Source organism: Pseudonaja textilis, chromosome 3 (assembly GCF_049901715.1).
Source record: "Pseudonaja textilis isolate UNSWEBS1 chromosome 3, rPseTex1.2, whole genome shotgun sequence".
Classification (NCBI taxonomy): domain Eukaryota; kingdom Metazoa; phylum Chordata; class Lepidosauria; order Squamata; family Elapidae; genus Pseudonaja; species Pseudonaja textilis.
The window spans coordinates 147,631,631-147,650,442 of NC_141992.1; the positions used below are offsets into that span (position 1 = coordinate 147,631,631).

An 18,812-nucleotide genomic window follows, 5' to 3' on the forward strand; every position below is an offset into this window, starting at 1 on the left:
AACCTAATTCCTCTTTGATACAAGGAGTGCTTAGTTTATTGTATTTACCACTCCATTCATCTTGGCAAAGCATGTTTACATCTGTAAAAATGTTCAGCAGAGGAAATCAAAGAGAATACTTGGTAGATGCCCGCTAGCCTTGATAACAACTTTGTTTTACGATAACATCAATCATCTTGTACACAATTTACATCTTCTAGACTTTACACCTATCTTTTGGATAATGGGATCTCTCATGAGAGAAGAAAAAGATCTATGGAGGATTTTTTTCCTGTTAGCAGAATGAGATAAGGATAAGAACTAAATGAATTATTATGATTTGCTTTTTACTATTGTTTATTACACTTGAGCACAAACTAATCTGACACTCTCTCCCTTCTCTCTCCCCCTTCTCTCTGTCTCTCTGTCTCTGTCTCTATCCCTATCTCTCTCTCCAACATGTTGTCTGTCTGTTTGTCTGTCTGTCTGTGTAAGAGAGAGAGAGAGAGAGCAACCTTAATCAGACTAATTTTATCCCTAGCCTATAGCCATCTTCAGCAGTTGTACATACTCAAAATAGGATAATGATTTCTAGCATCTCAGAAGCCTTTAGAAGAGAGTGGAAGATCAATATTGCTGTTGTTTAGCCAAAGAATAGGATGGTATGAGATAGGCCATCATAAATATAGATGAAAGACAATATCTAAGGAGAGAGCATAATTTATTGACAGTCATTTCATGCACCTTTTAATGTTAATCTTCTAATAGTCTTGTACTCACACGCTTTACAAACTAATTTATGTAATACTATTATTAAAACTATGTTATATCTCATTCTTTTAAATGATATTTATCCTTTTTTTCTTGCTGTGCACATACTGGCTGGCTGTCAACTAATTCTCAATACTTCTCCACTCTTATTGAATCTGCAGACATCTACCTAGAGGCTTTATTTAAGGTCTACATGCTTTTTAGATCCATGCCTCGTCAAAATCCCTTCCAATCCTATGATTCTATCATTTCTACTTGCATTAAAAAAACAGCAGTGGCTATTTAAAAAAAAAAGACATTGGTCTCAAAATATTCTTATGATTTGAATTATCCAATAAATTGTTAGGAAACATACTTAAGGAATTATGAGACTCAATGCAGGTAGTCCTCATTTAATATCCATTCATTCAATAATCATTCAAAGTTATGACAGTGCTGAATGAAGGTGCTTATGACTGATCTTCAACAGTTTAGCCATGGGCACATGAAGAAAATTAAGGTGCAGTCAGACCTACCCACATGTATATTACCTGTGCCTGCCACCAAGAAAGTGGTTTATTGGTAAACAGAATCAACACACACACAGCATGCAATTCTGGGACAGCTGACAAAATAAAGTTGAGAATAGGGTAGATTTTTATACCTTTTTTATTTCTATAGGATCACGGCTGGCTCTATAGGCAAAAGGGGGAATTGCACATCCTAGGTGTTTGTCTAAGCTAATCTTGCCGTGCCTAATTGCTAATCTGGAGTTTCTGTCTGGCCCAATCTTTCTAAATGGATTACTAAATCTGTATTGCTAAAAGCTGGCCTCCCCAGTTTCTGCTTGGAGCCGGGAGACTGGTGCTGATTTCTGCCTCCCTTAAGATTTCCCCCCATTTCTCCTTTAGGGGGAATATTCTATCCTGTCTTTTTTAATATTCCCCAATATATTTCATTCTCTGGGAGGATGGCTGGGGGCTGACTTTCTACAGCATCAGGCAGGGCCTCTCTTTATACCCTGGTGGTATGCAAAAGGTGGTCTCCACTAGCACCAGTCTGAAAAAACAATTAGTCTAGAAGGGTCCTTATTTCATGCTGGTGCACCTGGGACCTTCTTTCATGTGTTAGGATTTATTTTTTTTAATGAAAGAAAGCCCTGGGCAGGACATGAATGGAGACCCTGACTGACATGTGAATGGAATAATTGGCTAGTGCATGAACAGAGGCCCTGGGAGGAGCATCAAAGCAAATGGCATGAAAGAATGAACTACTGGATCCACTGGTTGGCAGAGTAGAGGTAGGCAGGACTGGAAAACAGGAACAGCAGGTGGTAGTGGGCAAGCAGGTGGACAAAAGGGCCAAGATAGAGGGGAGAAATATGTGGTGAAGAGAGTTCAAGAGAAGGCAGAAGAGGCAGTCCCCGATCTTATCAAATGCATGTTTGAGAACCTCATTTGTGCAGATGGGAGGACGGATGTGCCATCAAGTGAATATTGACTCTTGACAACCACCTGGATTATTCCCTGCAGTTTTCTTGGCAAGATTTCAGAAATGGTTTGTCATTGAGTACTGTACAGTATTAAAAAAAGCAAAGAAATCCCACTCTCAAGGGGAGGAAGAGAAAGAAATTTATCAGCTTTACTTCACAACAATTAACATGACAGAAAAATACAGCAGGAAGAGGTAAAAAGGCTTACTCGTTAAAAATAAACCATTAAATCTTCATGAAGATGTGTGGAGGAAGAGTCATATATCTTGAGATTTGACATATAAAATAATCAGATGTGATGCACAAATTTGCTCAGATGGTAATTTTTTTTTCCTGGATGTAGTACTTTAGAATAGTCAATAAATGGCACCGAGATATTAATCTTCTAACTCAAATATGTAAAAGATGGGGGAAGTTGGCAAGGTTTCTCATTCAGATTCAATGAATCCACACTTTACATTTCATTTAGGCCCTGAATAATCCTTTTTTTAAAAAAAAAAAAGATTAAAAATCCCCACATATTTTATGCAAGTGCTCTCATGTTTACACCTTTAAGGGAATTCTTAATTGTAAATAAATCTTTTCCTTTGCTGTTTTCTTCCCAATCATCATGATCTACAGTAAAATCTGTGTAGATGCAATGACATATCATTACCATCATGTAGATATTCAACACATTCTGAAGACATCTCCATTTAGACAGAAAAAAAATGGAGTATGATGAAGTTATTATGGGTCAGTTTTTGGTTGTGGAGCAAACTAGAAGTGCAATAATGCCAGAATTGGCATGCTGAATCAGATTAAAGGACTCCTGACAGTCTTTCCTCTAGCAGCAATCAACTAGATTCCTAGGCAATGATTGCCATTAATAGCAAGAATGATGCAATCATAAATACAATAAATGCCAATAGGAGATGCCTTGCATTTGATCATAGCTTTGCTGTTTCTTACCAGTGGTTGTCCATCAAAAAGATTTCTCAAATTTATTTAAAAAACTAGGCCACTCGAACTGTGTGTCTGTGTATAAAAGAAAAAAAATGAAAACACTTATTTTCTTTAAAAAAAGAAAATAGCAATGTAGAACTTTCTAAACATATATAAAGAAAGTTCTTTTCTCAACACATTTTTGTTCCTGCTCTGTGAATATAAGGAAATATTTGAGTGATGAAAAACCAGTTTCTAACTTCATATAAAAGACTTCGAAAAAAAATACTTTAATCTAACATGGATAATCACTGCCTTAAGAGTTGGAGCTGTTCTTTAATCTTGTGCTTTATTTATATGGTTGTTTTTATATACAGTATTATAATTTTTGAGATGATATCATTGTTGTTGTTGTTAGTTGTGAAGTTATGTCTGACCCATCGCAATCCCATGGACAACATTTCTCCAGGCCTTCCTGTCCTCTACCATATACTGGAGTCCATTTAAGCACATGCCTACTGTTTCAGTGATTCCATTCAGCCACCTCATTCTCTGTCGTCCCCTTCTTCTTTTGCCCTCAATCTTTCCCAGCATTAGGCTCTTCTCCAGTGAATCCTTCCTTCTTATTAGGTGGCCAAAGTATTTGAGTTTCATCTTCAGGATCTGGTCTGCTAAAGAGCAGTCAGGGTTGATCTTCTCTAGGACTGACTGGTTTGATCATCTTGCAGTCCAAGGGACTCGCAGGAGTCTTTTCCAGCACCATAGTTCAAAGGCCTCAATTCTTTGGCGCTCAGCTTTTCTTTTGGTCGAACTTTCACAGCCATACATTGCAACTGGGAAAACCATAGCCTTGACTATATGCACTTTTGTTGGCAGGGTGATGTCTCTGCTTTTTAGTATACTGTCTAGGTCTGCCATAGCTTTCTTCTCCAGGTTTTTAATGATGTCATTACTCATTTGTATATTTGAAGCTGTCATAAGGCTAGAGATTTTTCTGATGTTCTTCAATTTCGGTAATGACAGTTACAATTGTTATTGAGCCTGCCTTCCTTCCTTCCTTCCTTCCTTCCTTCCTTCCTTCCTTCCTTCCTTCCTTCCTTCCTTCCTTCCTTCCTTCCTTCCTTTTTATTTTACTTGTTAAATTTGTCTGCTCCTTATTTGCAGCAACACAACTCACTTCCTTCCTTCTTTTTAAGTGACTTATATTGCAGATAGAAAAATTATCATACAGCAATTATTCCAATTCTTCTTCCACTGGAAGAAAAAAATACTGTTTTCTCCCAATGGAAAAGGAATCATACTCTTCACATTCTCTATTGATCATTCCTTAGCAAATATATTACTAGTGGCCAGCCCCAGTTCCAGTTAATATCATATAGGTTATTGTTAAAGGGAAAAGTGGGAGGAGGGAGTGTAGCTAAATTTCTATACAAATGGCATGATAAATTTAATAAATCAGTATTGTGTGTATAATCACTAAGGTATATATTCTTGTTTGAAGCTGCCAATAAATACCCAATAAAAACTTCATTCTGAACATCCAAAGGGCAGGAACCCAAACAATTGTTTATTCTAAGAATAACACAGAATTCATGCACCTAATTAAAAACAAAAAAAAATCACCATTATAAGAAATATGCAATTGGCAATGATACGAAGTGACAAGGTAAATTTCACTATGGAAAAGTTAATGATTATAGCTTGTTATACAAAGGTTTGAATTCAAAGATAATTGTGAGAGAATGTAGCTCTGTTAAATGATAGGATGTTATAGCAACTGATGGGCACAGAGCTTATGATCATTAAAACAAAATCTAATTAAAGAGGTAATTATGGCATACACTATCTTCTGAACTGTTCCTACTCATGGGAAGAAAGGGGAGAACAACATTTGTCAGATTATCATTATTTAGCTTTGAAAGGAGCCAAGATTCTTTCTTTATCATTATTGCTTTCACCTTTCTACAATTCAGTCGTACTTTTGGCAATTGGATTCTGGCAGGATCCTTTCAGGAGCGTTACATTGATCCAACTTTGCATAAGGAAGGGACTTAAGCTTGTTCTCTGAGCAGTATTGATTCTGCTGAATGTCTGCCTGTGGGGGGAAAGGTACTGAGGGGCTCTGAATTATATCATAAATACAGGCCCCACTAGTTCTGTGCCATTTGTTTGAATCAACCAGGCAAATTTCTGGCATTTGGATCAGCTTATGAACATAATGAATCAGATCAGCAGCATGATATGCCTGGTTTCACATCACCTTCAGCATCCAAAATGGCAGCTGGATCATTGCCAATTAAGAAGGACAAAGAAACAAGTAGGAAATCAGTTTTTTGTACATTTTGGGGGTATTATTGCACAAATGTTAAAATGATAGCTACAAAGGTTCTATCAAAGTACCATTAATTGTTTCTTTTTTTTCGCATGGGTACATTTGTGCCTGTATTTTTCATACTCTTGCTAATAAACAAATTGTCATGCCCCTGTTAGAAACTGACTCTGAGGGAGAGGAGAAACAGCTGACAGGGAGTGGGAGTGTGGCTCCAGAGGTTGTGTAGGAAATTGGGGAAGGGCACAGGCTGGCTGGGCATTCAGAGGAAGACCCAGGCCCATCCCCTCTTCATTCTAGGGCATGCAGGGAGGAGCAGATAAGGGAGAAATGTGAATGGCATGGTCTATGGGGGAGAAAAGGGCCTTGATCCCCTTCATGGGCTGCAGCTGTGAGGACTGTTTAAAAAGATAAACTGCACATGGGCCAGTGCTGGAAGCAAAGTGTGAAAATATTTCTAGTTTGTCAGTTCTTATCTGAGTTCTGGCGTCCTTCCAGTGTGTGTATTTCGATATCTGTGGGTGTCTTCAAGCCTTCATCCTGCCTTGTCTCATTAATAGCTTCAGTGTAGTTTGTGTTGTTATTTTTTTTTTCTATTTATAATTTATATGTATTTTGAGTTTGAACGGAAGTTCTTCCTTTTTGCAACTGTTTGTGGGGGAGTTTTTTCTCCAACCAATGATAATTGGACCTTTGAAGCCAAGTTGAAGGAATTAAAGAGACTTCACCTGTTTTTGTGACTTTGTTGCTTTTGTATCCCACCCTGGGTCATCACACAAATATAGAGAATCTTCTAAAGCTAGTTTTGTACCTATGCAAGATGAGGTATCTGACAACAGCTCTGTTTATGTAATTCCACATTCTTCTACAATCTGTTTTATGTCAAAATCACCTCTTAAATTAATCTCAAATGGCTAGTAAAATATAGTCTGTATTTAAAAGTGACTCTGTCTCCAACTGCTACTCTTTCTCTCTTTCTCTCTCTCCTTTGTGAACTGGTGGGATTTGCTAATTTTATTTTTTTACAAGAAAATTTATGACACATTCTTTGTAAAGTATGGACACAGTGCAAAAATTTGGGGGCTGTTGTGAGGTAGTGGTTTGAAGGGAATTTTCCTGTACAACAAATAGGACACATATGATATGATTTGCCATTAGAAACACTATATAGGTAGTCCTCAGCTTTCAACTGTTCCTTTAGTGACTGTTCACAGTTCCAATGGCACTGAAAAAGATGACTTAGGACTGTTCTTCACATTTTTGACTGTGATATCTGCACCGTCATGAGATCAAAATTTGGATGCTTGGCAACTGGTTCTTAGTTATGATGGTTGCAGTGCCCCAGGGTCATATGATCACCTTTTGCACAACCAAAGTCAATGAAGAAACAGATTCTTTTTAAAAAAAATTAGTAAATTTTATTTAGTTTTCAAAATTTAAAAACATAAAATAAAACTTTATAGATCATTATATCATGAGGAATCTATAGGAATATATCTATAGGAATATAGATATAAGTATTTACATAGTTTCTGATTCTATACCTAATTGCCATTTTGATTTCTTTTTATTCTTAAACCATTCATACCAGGCATTCCAGACATTATAATATATTGGCTCTTCTTTGTCTCTTAATTTCATTGTTAGTAATTTGTTACTAATTTAACAGATGCAGTGATTCACTTAACAACTGTGGCAAGAAAAGTCGTAAAGTGAGACAAAATTAACTAAGCAACAGAAATTTTGGGCTCAACTGTGGCCATATGTTGAGGGATACCTGTACTATTGTTATTAATAGACTAATAGTGTGGAACATTTGCTATCTGGTTTATTCATAGTGGCTATTTTATTTCACTACTCTTTGTATCATAATCAATAGGTAATTTTTGGAATGTTTTGAAGCACAAATAGCTTCTTTCTCACCAACACCCCTTCTTTCCCTGTTGAAATGAAGAAGGTTTTTTGTAAGAGAAATATGGTAGCTGAGTTTTCTCTCACTTAAATTAGACTGCATTGTACCTATTATTTATAAATATATTTTATTTCCTATAATTAAGTTCATGAAATAGCTCATTACCAGCACAGACATTTTAAAATGTTCACAGCTAATCAGTCTTAATTATCTGTATATTGTAATAATGTGTGTGTACTTTAAAAGGGTTCTTTCATGCTACAGGAAAATAATGCCACTGTAGATACTGGATCACAAAATTATGTTCACCTGAATAATTGCACTGGGGAAAAAAAATCAGCTTTATTGTTCACTTCAGTCATATTGATAAAATAATCTCAATAATTTATTCTGCCATTTTCATAATCTTTCATGCTAAACTCCACGTTCTTTTGGTATTTCATATTTTCCACTTAACCCTCATTAAAGGTGATAACATTACAGGGAAGGCTGTTACTCTTCCGTGCATTTTTTAAACTAATGAAATTACAATGAAACCAAAGTAGTTCCTCTCTTATTTAATTCGGGTTGCAATATTTATCTTTCCTTTCATTGTGCAGAGTGATAAAATCATAATCATTTCTTCTCATATAGGCTTCAAAATTGAACTAGAATCTACCTTATTGTTTTCCTTCATTCCTGACTATTGTTCAAAACTTTGGTGCCATTTTGTGCAACCCCTAGCTATTCTTATTGTTAAATTTAACACTTTAATTATGATACACAGCTTTAATTTAATTGAAACTCTGATCCACAGTTTCATGGAATTATGTTCCACTGTTTTCACTGGGAGTATACAAGAAATAAATGTAAGAATATCAACATTTTTTAAATATATATTAAGTGAATTTACTTTCTAAGTAAATTCTAATTTTTCTTCAACTAATATATTCTTCCTATCCCTTAATATTAGTGAATGTATCATTATTCATTATGCCTTTCTTTCATAATATCAGCCTTCGAAAAGGAAGAAAAGCTTTTGTCACAGAGAAAACAGAATGCATTCATTTGTTAGTTTGAACTAAACTTCTTTTTGTAAGCTTCAAGATAGAGCGTGGAATTGAATAACGTGGAACTATCTTTATATTATTTCTCGTGTCTGTTTGTAACTTCAGTTGGGTGAAATGATCCACCATTGAACAATAATTTCTGAATGAAGGTACCTCAAATTGGTAATTTACATAATGCCAGGACCTATTATCATTATGGAAATGAAATTTAGGGAAGATGTGACCACTTCAGCTATTGCTGCTGCATTAGCACTGCCATGCTGCTACAATCACGTGATCTTAATTTCTAATGTTTTCTGCCAGCTTCCCACAAGCAAAGTGACACCTCTCATGCACTCTTCCTGACCAGTGTGTGCCCATTCCAACCCTCATCACTTCTCTCCTTAACCCCCATGGACCCTTACTAACTGATGCTGCACCTATATGCACCATCTCTGACCTACATGGGACCTCTCATGCAACCCTGTGCATACCTCCCAACCTGTGAAACAAGTTCTCCCTCCCTAGTCTGTATCATACCATGCCTCCTATGTAATTCCATGTACTACCGTGCATCCTTCCCAACCCATACTATATCCCCCATTGGGGAAGATATACAGAGGTGCATGGATGGGTGCAAAAGATATCAGGTTGGGAAGGAATGCATAAGATGTGTTATGCAGATTGGGACAGTGCACAAAAATGAACAACATATGTAGTGTGACTCATGTATGTTGCATGAGGGTATGATACAGATTTGGGAGGGTGTCTGGGGATGCAAGGGATCTCAAAGATGTGAAGAAAACATAGCAAGTATTGGTGTGGATGCCTAGGAGTATGAGTGTTAAATAAGGAAATATCTCTGAAACAATGACCAACAAATCACAGTTATCTAGTTATTTCCTATCATTAGAAAAGTTGACTTCTTTTAACACAGCCTAAAACTTTCTTGTGTCACATTGTACTGTCAACTTATATTTGGTTTGTAATGTACAACGATTCTAAGATTTTTTTTCAAGAGAAAGAGAGACAAGAGATGGAGGGAGGGAGAGGAAGGGAAAGGAAGAGAGAGAGGGAGAGAATGAGAATGAAAATGAGAATAAAGACAAAGATTCAGGGAAACCCAATGATTGCTTTGGGGAAGGAATAAATGGGAGACCAAGGCAGACTGGAATGTCTTAGCTCAGAGAAGACAGAATACTAAAGTGAAACATTTTTTTTCTTTAAGAATTCTCCTCAAATAATAGACAAGTTGGCATGGTCTTTGTAGACAAAACTGCTTCAAGGAATCTGATTTCCCTCTGTGCTTCGTACCTAGTTACAACAATCATCTTCCAAACCTTAGGCTGATTAAATTATAATGATAGTCTTTCTTACTTTACCATTTTAAAGCTTTCCTTTGTTTAAAAAAAAAAAAGGTTCCCCCCCACCCTGGATCCTTTTGCTCAATTGTCAAGCTGATCTAGAGAATGTCCAGCTAGGCTCACAATGGATGCTCTTTTCCATCTGGTAGTAGAAAGCTGTCTCCAGAGAAACTGGACCTTACCATTTATCTTGCCAGCCCTTGAACTAACCGAGATGTTTTACACCTAGGATGATTCTTGTTTCCTTTATTTGCTTGATTAAGCTAGTTTGCTAATTTGGCTGCCTGCTAATGTAACCCTTTGTAGCTTTTCCAACTGGTTTACTTTTAGAAGTATTGGCTGCTGCTGATGGTTCATTACAGTTCTATCCTTCTCACTCCTGATACCATATATCTTCCATCAACTATGCATCTCCATACTCCTTTCCTAACTTCTGATATAGCTTTCTGTGTTTCGCACCAGTACTTTTCAGTGTTATTTTAATCTTTACTGCCATTCCTTCCTGATTCACTCAGTTTGTATTCCTTTATTTCCATTTAAGACCTACTGACTGTACAGAGCAAGTGCATCTATATTATAAAGTGCTTAGGAAACCTTTCCAACAGCAGGCAATTATTATTATTACTGCTGTTGCTACATCTATATTAATTGTAGCAATATATTTCATATCGTGTATGCTGACCTACGTGTTTTTAGTCCCCCCCTTTTAAAACACCTAGGGCAAATATAAGATAATCATAATCTTATGCATCTAAAAACCAAAAGGTGAAGAAGACTGTTCAGTTAAAATTTATCAATGAAACAGAAGCATTTATAATAGTGAGAACAGTAAAAGATACAATAATTTCACAATAAAAAAAATATTACACATTGAAAACTATTAAAATCAAGGTGTGGGGAACAGAAAAGAGATAACAAGGAGTTATCCTTAAGTTAAAAGCACCATCTGGCACAAGTTGAGCTATTTTTTTCCTGGTAATCTTATCTGCTGAACTGAGAATTACTGCCATTGATTTTCAAAGCTTTACCAGGAAGTCTTTTCATTAGTTATTAAGTACAAATGAGAGGAATGTCTTTGGTTCAGAACTACAGGGCTTGAAAAGAGATGAATAAAGTAAAGCTTGTACTGCACACAGTTACATAGCAAAAACTGGATCTTGGCACAGGCTCAAGATGCTAGAATGGAGGGATTCTGCAAATGACCATCAATTTAGTGGCAGGTTTAATTATTGGCTCAATAGTCCAAACAGGCTTGTTAAGATCTTCCAAGTTTGATGCTGCTTACCACAATATTTTTCTCCTTATTTTGTTTGCAACCTAGGGCAGAGTTTTCAATCTTTTTTATGGCAAACATTTCAGGTTCCAAAACCAGAAGTCCTGTGACATCACAAGTTGCTGGGATCAGTGAAAAGAAATGGAGGCTGTTCAAACCAGATGAAATCATGGTACAATCCTTCAAAACATTTGTGGGACATCCCAAGAGATTGGTGGAGGGGGATTTGTGCTGCTCCAGATAGTATATACATCTGAACAAATATTACGTTATCTGAGATATAGAGGAGATAACATTATTTTGTGACACATTATTTTCTAGGAAAGCAATAAAAACTAGGAAATTTAAGGGTGAAAAAAGTTTTCACCTTAGATGAGACATGAATGAATCACAGTATTTAGATTCAATTCATTATAAGTGATATAAGGTAATTTCACAAAACATTTACACGTTGTCTTTTTAAAAAACTCAGTTTGTAAGTAATTACATTATGCTGTGATACATTTAATAGTTCCTCTCTCTAAATGTATTGGAAAACTCTTCAACTCATCCCCAAAGAAATGAAGTGTTACAGCTTTACTGACTGATAGACAACACTAATCAAAGTCTATCAAGTATGATATACCTGCTGTGTCCAATTTTCTATATGTGGTAGAACAGATTCTCTAATACAATGAAAACTGCTATATTTCCAAGAAACAATCCTTTATTGTTCTTTGTTGCTTGTCCTACATTAATAGGGTGGATCTATAAGAAAAATGAATTCTACTTTTTGGCTGCAATGACTTAATATGCGGAAGGGATACCTTTGCAAATCAATAAAGGACAAGCCCAGCTTCAATTCAGAAGGATCCTTCTTGAAGGTTGGTTTACCTGGATTATTCATTTCAATAATGTTTGAAGGACTGGGAGATGGTCTTTGGGGGGACTCCTTAGGGGGTTGGTTTTCTTATTTGGAGAATATTTTCATGGTTATATCTTGTATAAAAGTTGCAAGCATTTCTGGAACATAAGCTCCTTCTCAGTTATTCACACTGGCGGTCAACTTTCACTTGGATTATTGTAATGCACTCTTTGTGGGCTACTTTTACAGAACATTCAGAAGGTACAATTGAAATAGTATGCGCTGCCAGGTGATAATAAGTGCATCCTAGTATACTAGGGAGACCCCACTGCTTCAAGAACCACACAGATTGCCATCAGTTTCTGGGTGAAATTAATGGCATTCGATGTCATCGATAAAAACAGTTTCAGACCTTGGTTATGAGCAGGGTTAACTTTTTCCATATTTAACTCCCTGCCCTATTAGAAAGACTCAACTGCTTTAATTCACAACTCTTAATGGTAAACGGAGCCTTTTGTAAGTAGTATTTTTTCAATAGAAATTCTCATATTTTGGAAATTCATTTGAGTGGATAACAAGCCAGCTATGTTCATGGATACACTTGTTCTATCCTGTGCAGAAGAAGATGTGGTTGTGGTCCACGTAAAAGGTTGCTTAATTTTGTTGACTTTTTTTTTAGTTATACTTTTATGTATTTTATATCTTTTTCTTCTTATTTATCAATGTTTTATTTTACAGGAAGATAGTCATTGTGAGCCTTCTTGGTTTTGGAGTAGAACAGAATAAAATAATAAAAACCCTAAAGAAATTCATCCACTTGAAATGTTACCATAGATATTTCTCAGTATTTGAATCTTTTATCACCAATCCAGTTTTCCTGTGAACTTCACTTCATGCTGGTTAAAAGTAAAACAGTTGTGGATACTTAAAAGAAAATCAAATTTTAAAGAGGCATATATCAATACCTCTCTTCTCTAATTTTGTTTATTCTACATACTGTGTTTGAGCTTCTAGCTTTTTTACTTCTAGCTACAGAATATTTGGGAGTTAAGAGTGAAATTAAATCTGGGGGCTGAGATTTTTACAGTGAAATAATGAATAATATAAAAATAATGAATTGATGCACTGCTGGAGTTATGTAAAAAAAACACAGGGAAAAGGACACAGGGGAAAGAAAAAAGAAGAGTAATTAAAATATTTCTGTTGGATTTTGAATTACTAACCATCTATTTAAAACGTCAGAGTTATAGCCATTATGCTATTACAGCATTCATGGAAAAGATAGCTCTAAAAGACAGGTTCATTATTTTTTCTTTCTTTCTTTCTTTCTTTCTTTCTTTCTTTCTTTCTTTCTTTCTTTCTTTCTTTCTTTCTTTCTTTCTTTTCTTCCTTCCTTCCTTCCTTCCAATAGCAACCCATTTCAAATAAATGTTCATGGGCGATGAACAATCATAAGATCAATTAAACCACTTAAAACAGAATTTAAAAAATACATATAGAAGCCATGATACATTATAACCTATAGATATTAACATTGCCAGGAAATGGGAACCTTTGCATTCTTAGGACCCCAAATCTAGGCTCATAATTAGATTGTTCAGGCCTACCCAAAACAGAATGTGACAATTTGTCTCAGCCATCTTGCCATGCCATCTTAAGGCCAACCCCTGCAGCCATCTTATTGTGGCCATTTTGCCATGGCTAACTTGCCATGAGATATCTGGCCATGGCCAATTCGCCATGGGACAACTCACCATGGGGCAATTCCATGCAGGATCTCAGGTCAGTAAATGTTGTTTCTTCGACATTATTTCCATTGACAAAAATGGAAATAATATTAAAGAAATAGTGGAGGATAACATTGTGTTGACAGCTAAATGAATGAACCTTATGTTCAAATAGTTAGATTTAGCTTGAGAATGTGCTGGTGTTTGGATGTAATAAAGGTTTGATTTGATTTGATTAATGTAAGAAAAGTCATTCCTGTATTTCATTTCATTGATACTTGATAATTTGTTTCCGTCACTAATCTATAAATGATGTCTATGTCCCATTCATATATAAACACATATGAAAAATGTATTACATTATTACTACTTGTGTACTTGAAATTCAGTTTTTTCCCATTAAAAGAAAGAAAGAAAGAAAGAAAGAAAGAAAGAAAGAAAGAAAGAAAGAAAGAAAGAAAGAAAAGAATTTTTTGTGTGTGTTTTGTTCACAAACACTATCTAGCTGTATTTTAACTATAGATTCAACCTCAACATCAGAGAAGAATTATGATGCTTTACACAAAAGAGCCAGTGTTTTATGAGGAACACCCAAAATAGAAAGCAGTAACCAGTGACATACTACGAGTTTTCAAACCCAAAAACATAAGTGCCTTTTACTGGCAGGAAATTGTTGCTTCTCAAAGCTCTCAAAAGCTCCAAACTCGAAAGGACTACTATTTCCTTTCATCAGATATTTATTAACAATTTTTGTATTCATTTTTTTCTAAAGCTAAAGGGTTTGATGCCACAGGTAAGTTTTATTTATTTACTTTTTCCATAGGGAAAAAATAATGTTCATGCCTTTAATTTAAAAGTTTTAAATGAAATTTCTAGAAAGACCAACTCCTTGTTTCTAAAAACATGCTTGCTTACAAGTAATATGTAATTATTTAGAATGTGACTTTAAAATCCAAGAAATGTATTTTTGGCTTAGCATATAAATGTATTGTGTTTTCCAATGCCACTTTCAATGTATAAAATATTGTATTTTACCTTCCTTGTAAGGAACTCAGAAATAAGTCCATTTTCCACAAGTACCATATTTTGTAGATGTTACCAGTTATCTATTTATGTATAAAACTCCATGGTTGATAATGGGATGGTAAATACATAATTCTTCTAGAAAGAGGTTACAATGTACAGATATAATTTGGTTATGTAAATTCTGAATATCAATTTCACAGCTCTGATTGCAGACCTCTACATCTTAATTGTGAAATTACAATGCTAATTTACTAAAGATAAGGAATTCCACCTTTATTTCTATTATAGACTTTTTTTTAAGTATAACAGAACAAACATTAATTAAGAGTATCAGAATTAAAGTAGCAATAGTTTTGAATTTATTCATAAAATCATATATTGGCTTGAAGGAAGTTGAACAACAACAATAATTTTCAATATGTATGCAGTATGGCTGAAAATGTATAACAGATATAAATATAAACTAGACCAGTTGCCTTTGTTTCCATTGCATATACAATTTTGAATAAAAATCTAGTTTCGATTACAATCAAAACACAATTCTGTAAGTTACCTAGCCTGTAATATTATGCACTAAAGTATTTTGAGTGGAAATATCTTCAAAGTAGATGTCCATAGAATTTTGCTTTACAAACTGTAATATATTCTCAGTGCAACTGCCTCTGAAACTTGTAAACCGTTCATTGACAACAAAGCTATAACTGGAAAAAAATGGTTACACAGAATCATTGTTTTCATGTCAGGTATGAAAATTCTGATCACTGTGTGCAATAAACGAACAAATAGAAGTATGTTTCACTGAATATCTGACAAACAGAACAAGAAATCTACAGAAGAGTCAAATCTGTTTTCTTTAAATATTTTATTCTAATGTAATACACCGTACATTTCAAGCACATACTTTAATGATAAAACAGTGTGATAACACATGTGCAACAACCTCATTGTTCTTTTGTTTGGTGGTTTTGGGTTTAATTGCAATGGCAAAACTTCAGTGGAAGTTATGCTGGAAAATATTTTATTGTTTTAAGAGAAAACGTCTAGAGTCAATCATTTTTGTCTTTATCCAGTTTATATGAGTATAAATTTAAACCTGGGCAGGAGCAGCAGTGTGTTTTGTGATTTTCTTCTTACAGAATATTTGTCTGTTTTGTTTTTGTTTTTTTAGGGGGAGGGAATAGATGGAAAATAGAAATTTGTTTCTGAAGTAATATAAAGCATTAGAATCAGATCTTGAGCAGTTAAAAATAAACTGTTTTTTTCCTGTCACACAACATATACACATACATATACAAACTCACACAGAGAGACTGTTATTATTTATTAACATTTATTATGCCTTATTGTAAAAAAAGTATTATATGTATTTAGTTGAAGTAGCATGTATAATACTTGATGAATGGCTTTATAAATTCCAAGATCGAGCAAGGGCAGATCTACCCTCATAATGAGTCTGTTGTGCTCTTTGTTGAAAGATATTTCACACATGAATGAACAGTTTGCTTTCTCTTCATTTGATGACACATATCCAACTTCCCAAATGCTTATTTACCACTTGGTTATTACACATTAAGTGATGATTTACCCAATTACCCATATAAGGAATAAAATGATCACCAATTTAGACAGTAAATGTATTCATGAAGGATGACGTTGTTTGATTATAAATCTTCCTGGTTTAAATAATACTAGAATCAATGACAGCATCCTATAAGATCTGCTCGTTGCTATGATCTTTTGCTTTGCTACAAATTTCTAGGATGCATCTGCTTTGATATTTCATGAAACAAAACCCTGGATTAGATAGATGTTAATTTGATCCAGCAGGAATCTTTCTTTCTTATGTAGATCCCAGAAAAGACAATTGAGGGCAATAATTTGGGTTACAATAGAAAGAAGTGCTAGGGAAATGTGTAGTGTCGGTATGTATGTGTCAATCTTCAAGGTAGTTGAGATCATGAAACCAAAATTATGAATCCAAATATTGCTTTTTCTGTAAGGTTACAATAACACAATTTTGCAAGCTGGAAAGTACTTTACCCTTCCTCTGCCTTTGATTTCCAGAAAAGTGGGGAGGTTCTTCTGAAATGTTCTCTGCTCTTCCTTCTCCTTTGGACTCAGATTTCATGTATGAAACTGATGTCTGGAATGTGGCTCTTCTTCCTGACTCCAAAGGTTATTCTCATGGCTTATTACAGTATGATCTTGTGTCACAATAAGCAAGAATCACTTGAACTTTGTGGTATTTTTGTTACATTACCCGAAATAAATCCAATACATGCTTACAAAGAAGGAAATTCCACTTTATGTTGCCAGTTTATTTTATTTATTACTTTTTATGCCACCCATCTCCTCTATAAGATGACACTGGGTGGCTTACACATATTGTTGAATTATAATTATTCATGATTCCTAATAAATATGTTAGGATTACAGTTTTGGCTGACTTTCATCTATACATGGGATGTGTTGTTTATCTGCACTATCACTTTCCTCACTCCTAAGGCATCTATTTTCTTTACAAATAGGAAAGGGAACAATCAGCACAGTTTATTTCTGCATGACATTTTACAGAATGATCAGGTATGCCAGCTGTTAATGATAATCTGGCATTTGAATACAAATCTATTGTTATATTAAATACAATGGGAGGAGGGGGAATAGCTTGTTATACTATTATCTGGATCTAAATTTGACTGGATGCTTCTTTCTTTCCTTCCTTCCTTCCTTCCTTCCTTCCTTCCTTCCTTCCTTCCTTCCTTCCTTCCTTCCTTCCTTTCTTTCTTTCTTTCTTTCTTTCTTTCTTTCTTTCTTTCTTTCTTTCTTTCTGCTTGCCTTTCTTTCTTTCTTTCTTTCTTTCTTTCTTTCTTTCTTTCTTTCTTTATTGGGCATCATTTTAAAATATTTAAAATATTATCTGCATAGTGTTCATATTATTTGCCAATACTAGCTACTTGACTAATGATTTAGTTCTTTTGATAGATAATGTAGTTATAGATACTATAGGTAGGTAAGTAGGTAGGTAGATGGATGGATAGATGATAGATAGATAGATAGATAGATAGATAGATAGATAGATAGATAGATAGATAGATAATAGAGAGACATCTCCTTTCGTAAGTTCAGAGAATGTATATTGTACCAAAACTACATCAACATTCAACTCAATTTAAGCTTATTCTCTCAAAATCTAATATTATTTTAATTGGAGTCCTTTGATGATACTTCATTTTTGTTTAGTCAAGCTTTGCAACCTCCTGCATAAAATACCGCAAAACAGTTGAAATGTTATTTAAGCTTCAACTATGATTAAAATACAAAAAAAACCACAAACAAGTAAAGTTGTGTATGTCATAACATGCTTGCTTATTTATAATGTAGAGGAAGAGATCCATCATACTGTAGTGTTTTGGCCAGACCCCAAGGGCAACATGTCCTAGAAACAGTAACATGGTTCACTGACCTATCCAGAATGTCAGAGTGAAATGCTTCATTTAATTCACAATAATCAAAAGAACACAGATTTTATTTACAAAGATTAGAAAGGCTAACCAGCATGAATTCTACACTCTACATAATGGTGATGTGGGTTTGAGCAGCAGAGAAAAGGGTTCTCTTTAAAATGTTTTTAGAAAAAAACAAGCTTTATAGACCACATGTAGAAAGACCATGAATATAAACTCTTCTATAAATTTAGTGAGTAGACATGTAACATTATTATTTAAGTTGAAGGTGCATTTTAATTAAAAAAAAACCCACTGCTCATCACTACCCTGCCTTCCCATTAATATGGAGCAATCACTAAAAAAGCATTTTCCCTATGCCTGACAATTGGACAATTGTATTTAATAAAACTCTGATCAGAGCTTAATCATAATGCTTGAGGATGCTGAAATGAACTTAAGTGGTCCTTGATCCCAAATTATGAAAGGCTGTAAATATATTAAGACCAACAGCTTCAAATGAAAGCAGGCAGCCACTGTAGCTAGTTTATGATCCAGAAGCCTGGTCCAATTTGGTCTGGCTCCATGCACTCTGCACCCACTACAACTTCACCAATGGAGTTTACCAGTCATTTGAAAAGAGTAAATAAAAGTAGGTCAGTTCTACTACCATTTCCATGTACTTAATTCTTTGAGGCTGTTTTATTCAGATCTCTATTCA

General features: G+C 34.8%; 1 protein-coding gene across 1 annotated transcript in view; it reads left to right on the forward strand.

Annotated features, from left to right (window-relative positions):
- The first annotated feature begins 14,265 nt into the window (after positions 1-14,265).
- LOC113435640 (cadherin-19-like) overlaps positions 14,266-18,812 on the forward strand; it is a 71,855-nt gene continuing 67,308 nt past the window's right edge. The window contains exon 1 of the mRNA XM_087931025.1: positions 14,266-14,415. The gene's annotated coding sequence lies outside the window, so the exon portion shown is untranslated. The remainder of the gene's footprint in view (positions 14,416-18,812) is intronic.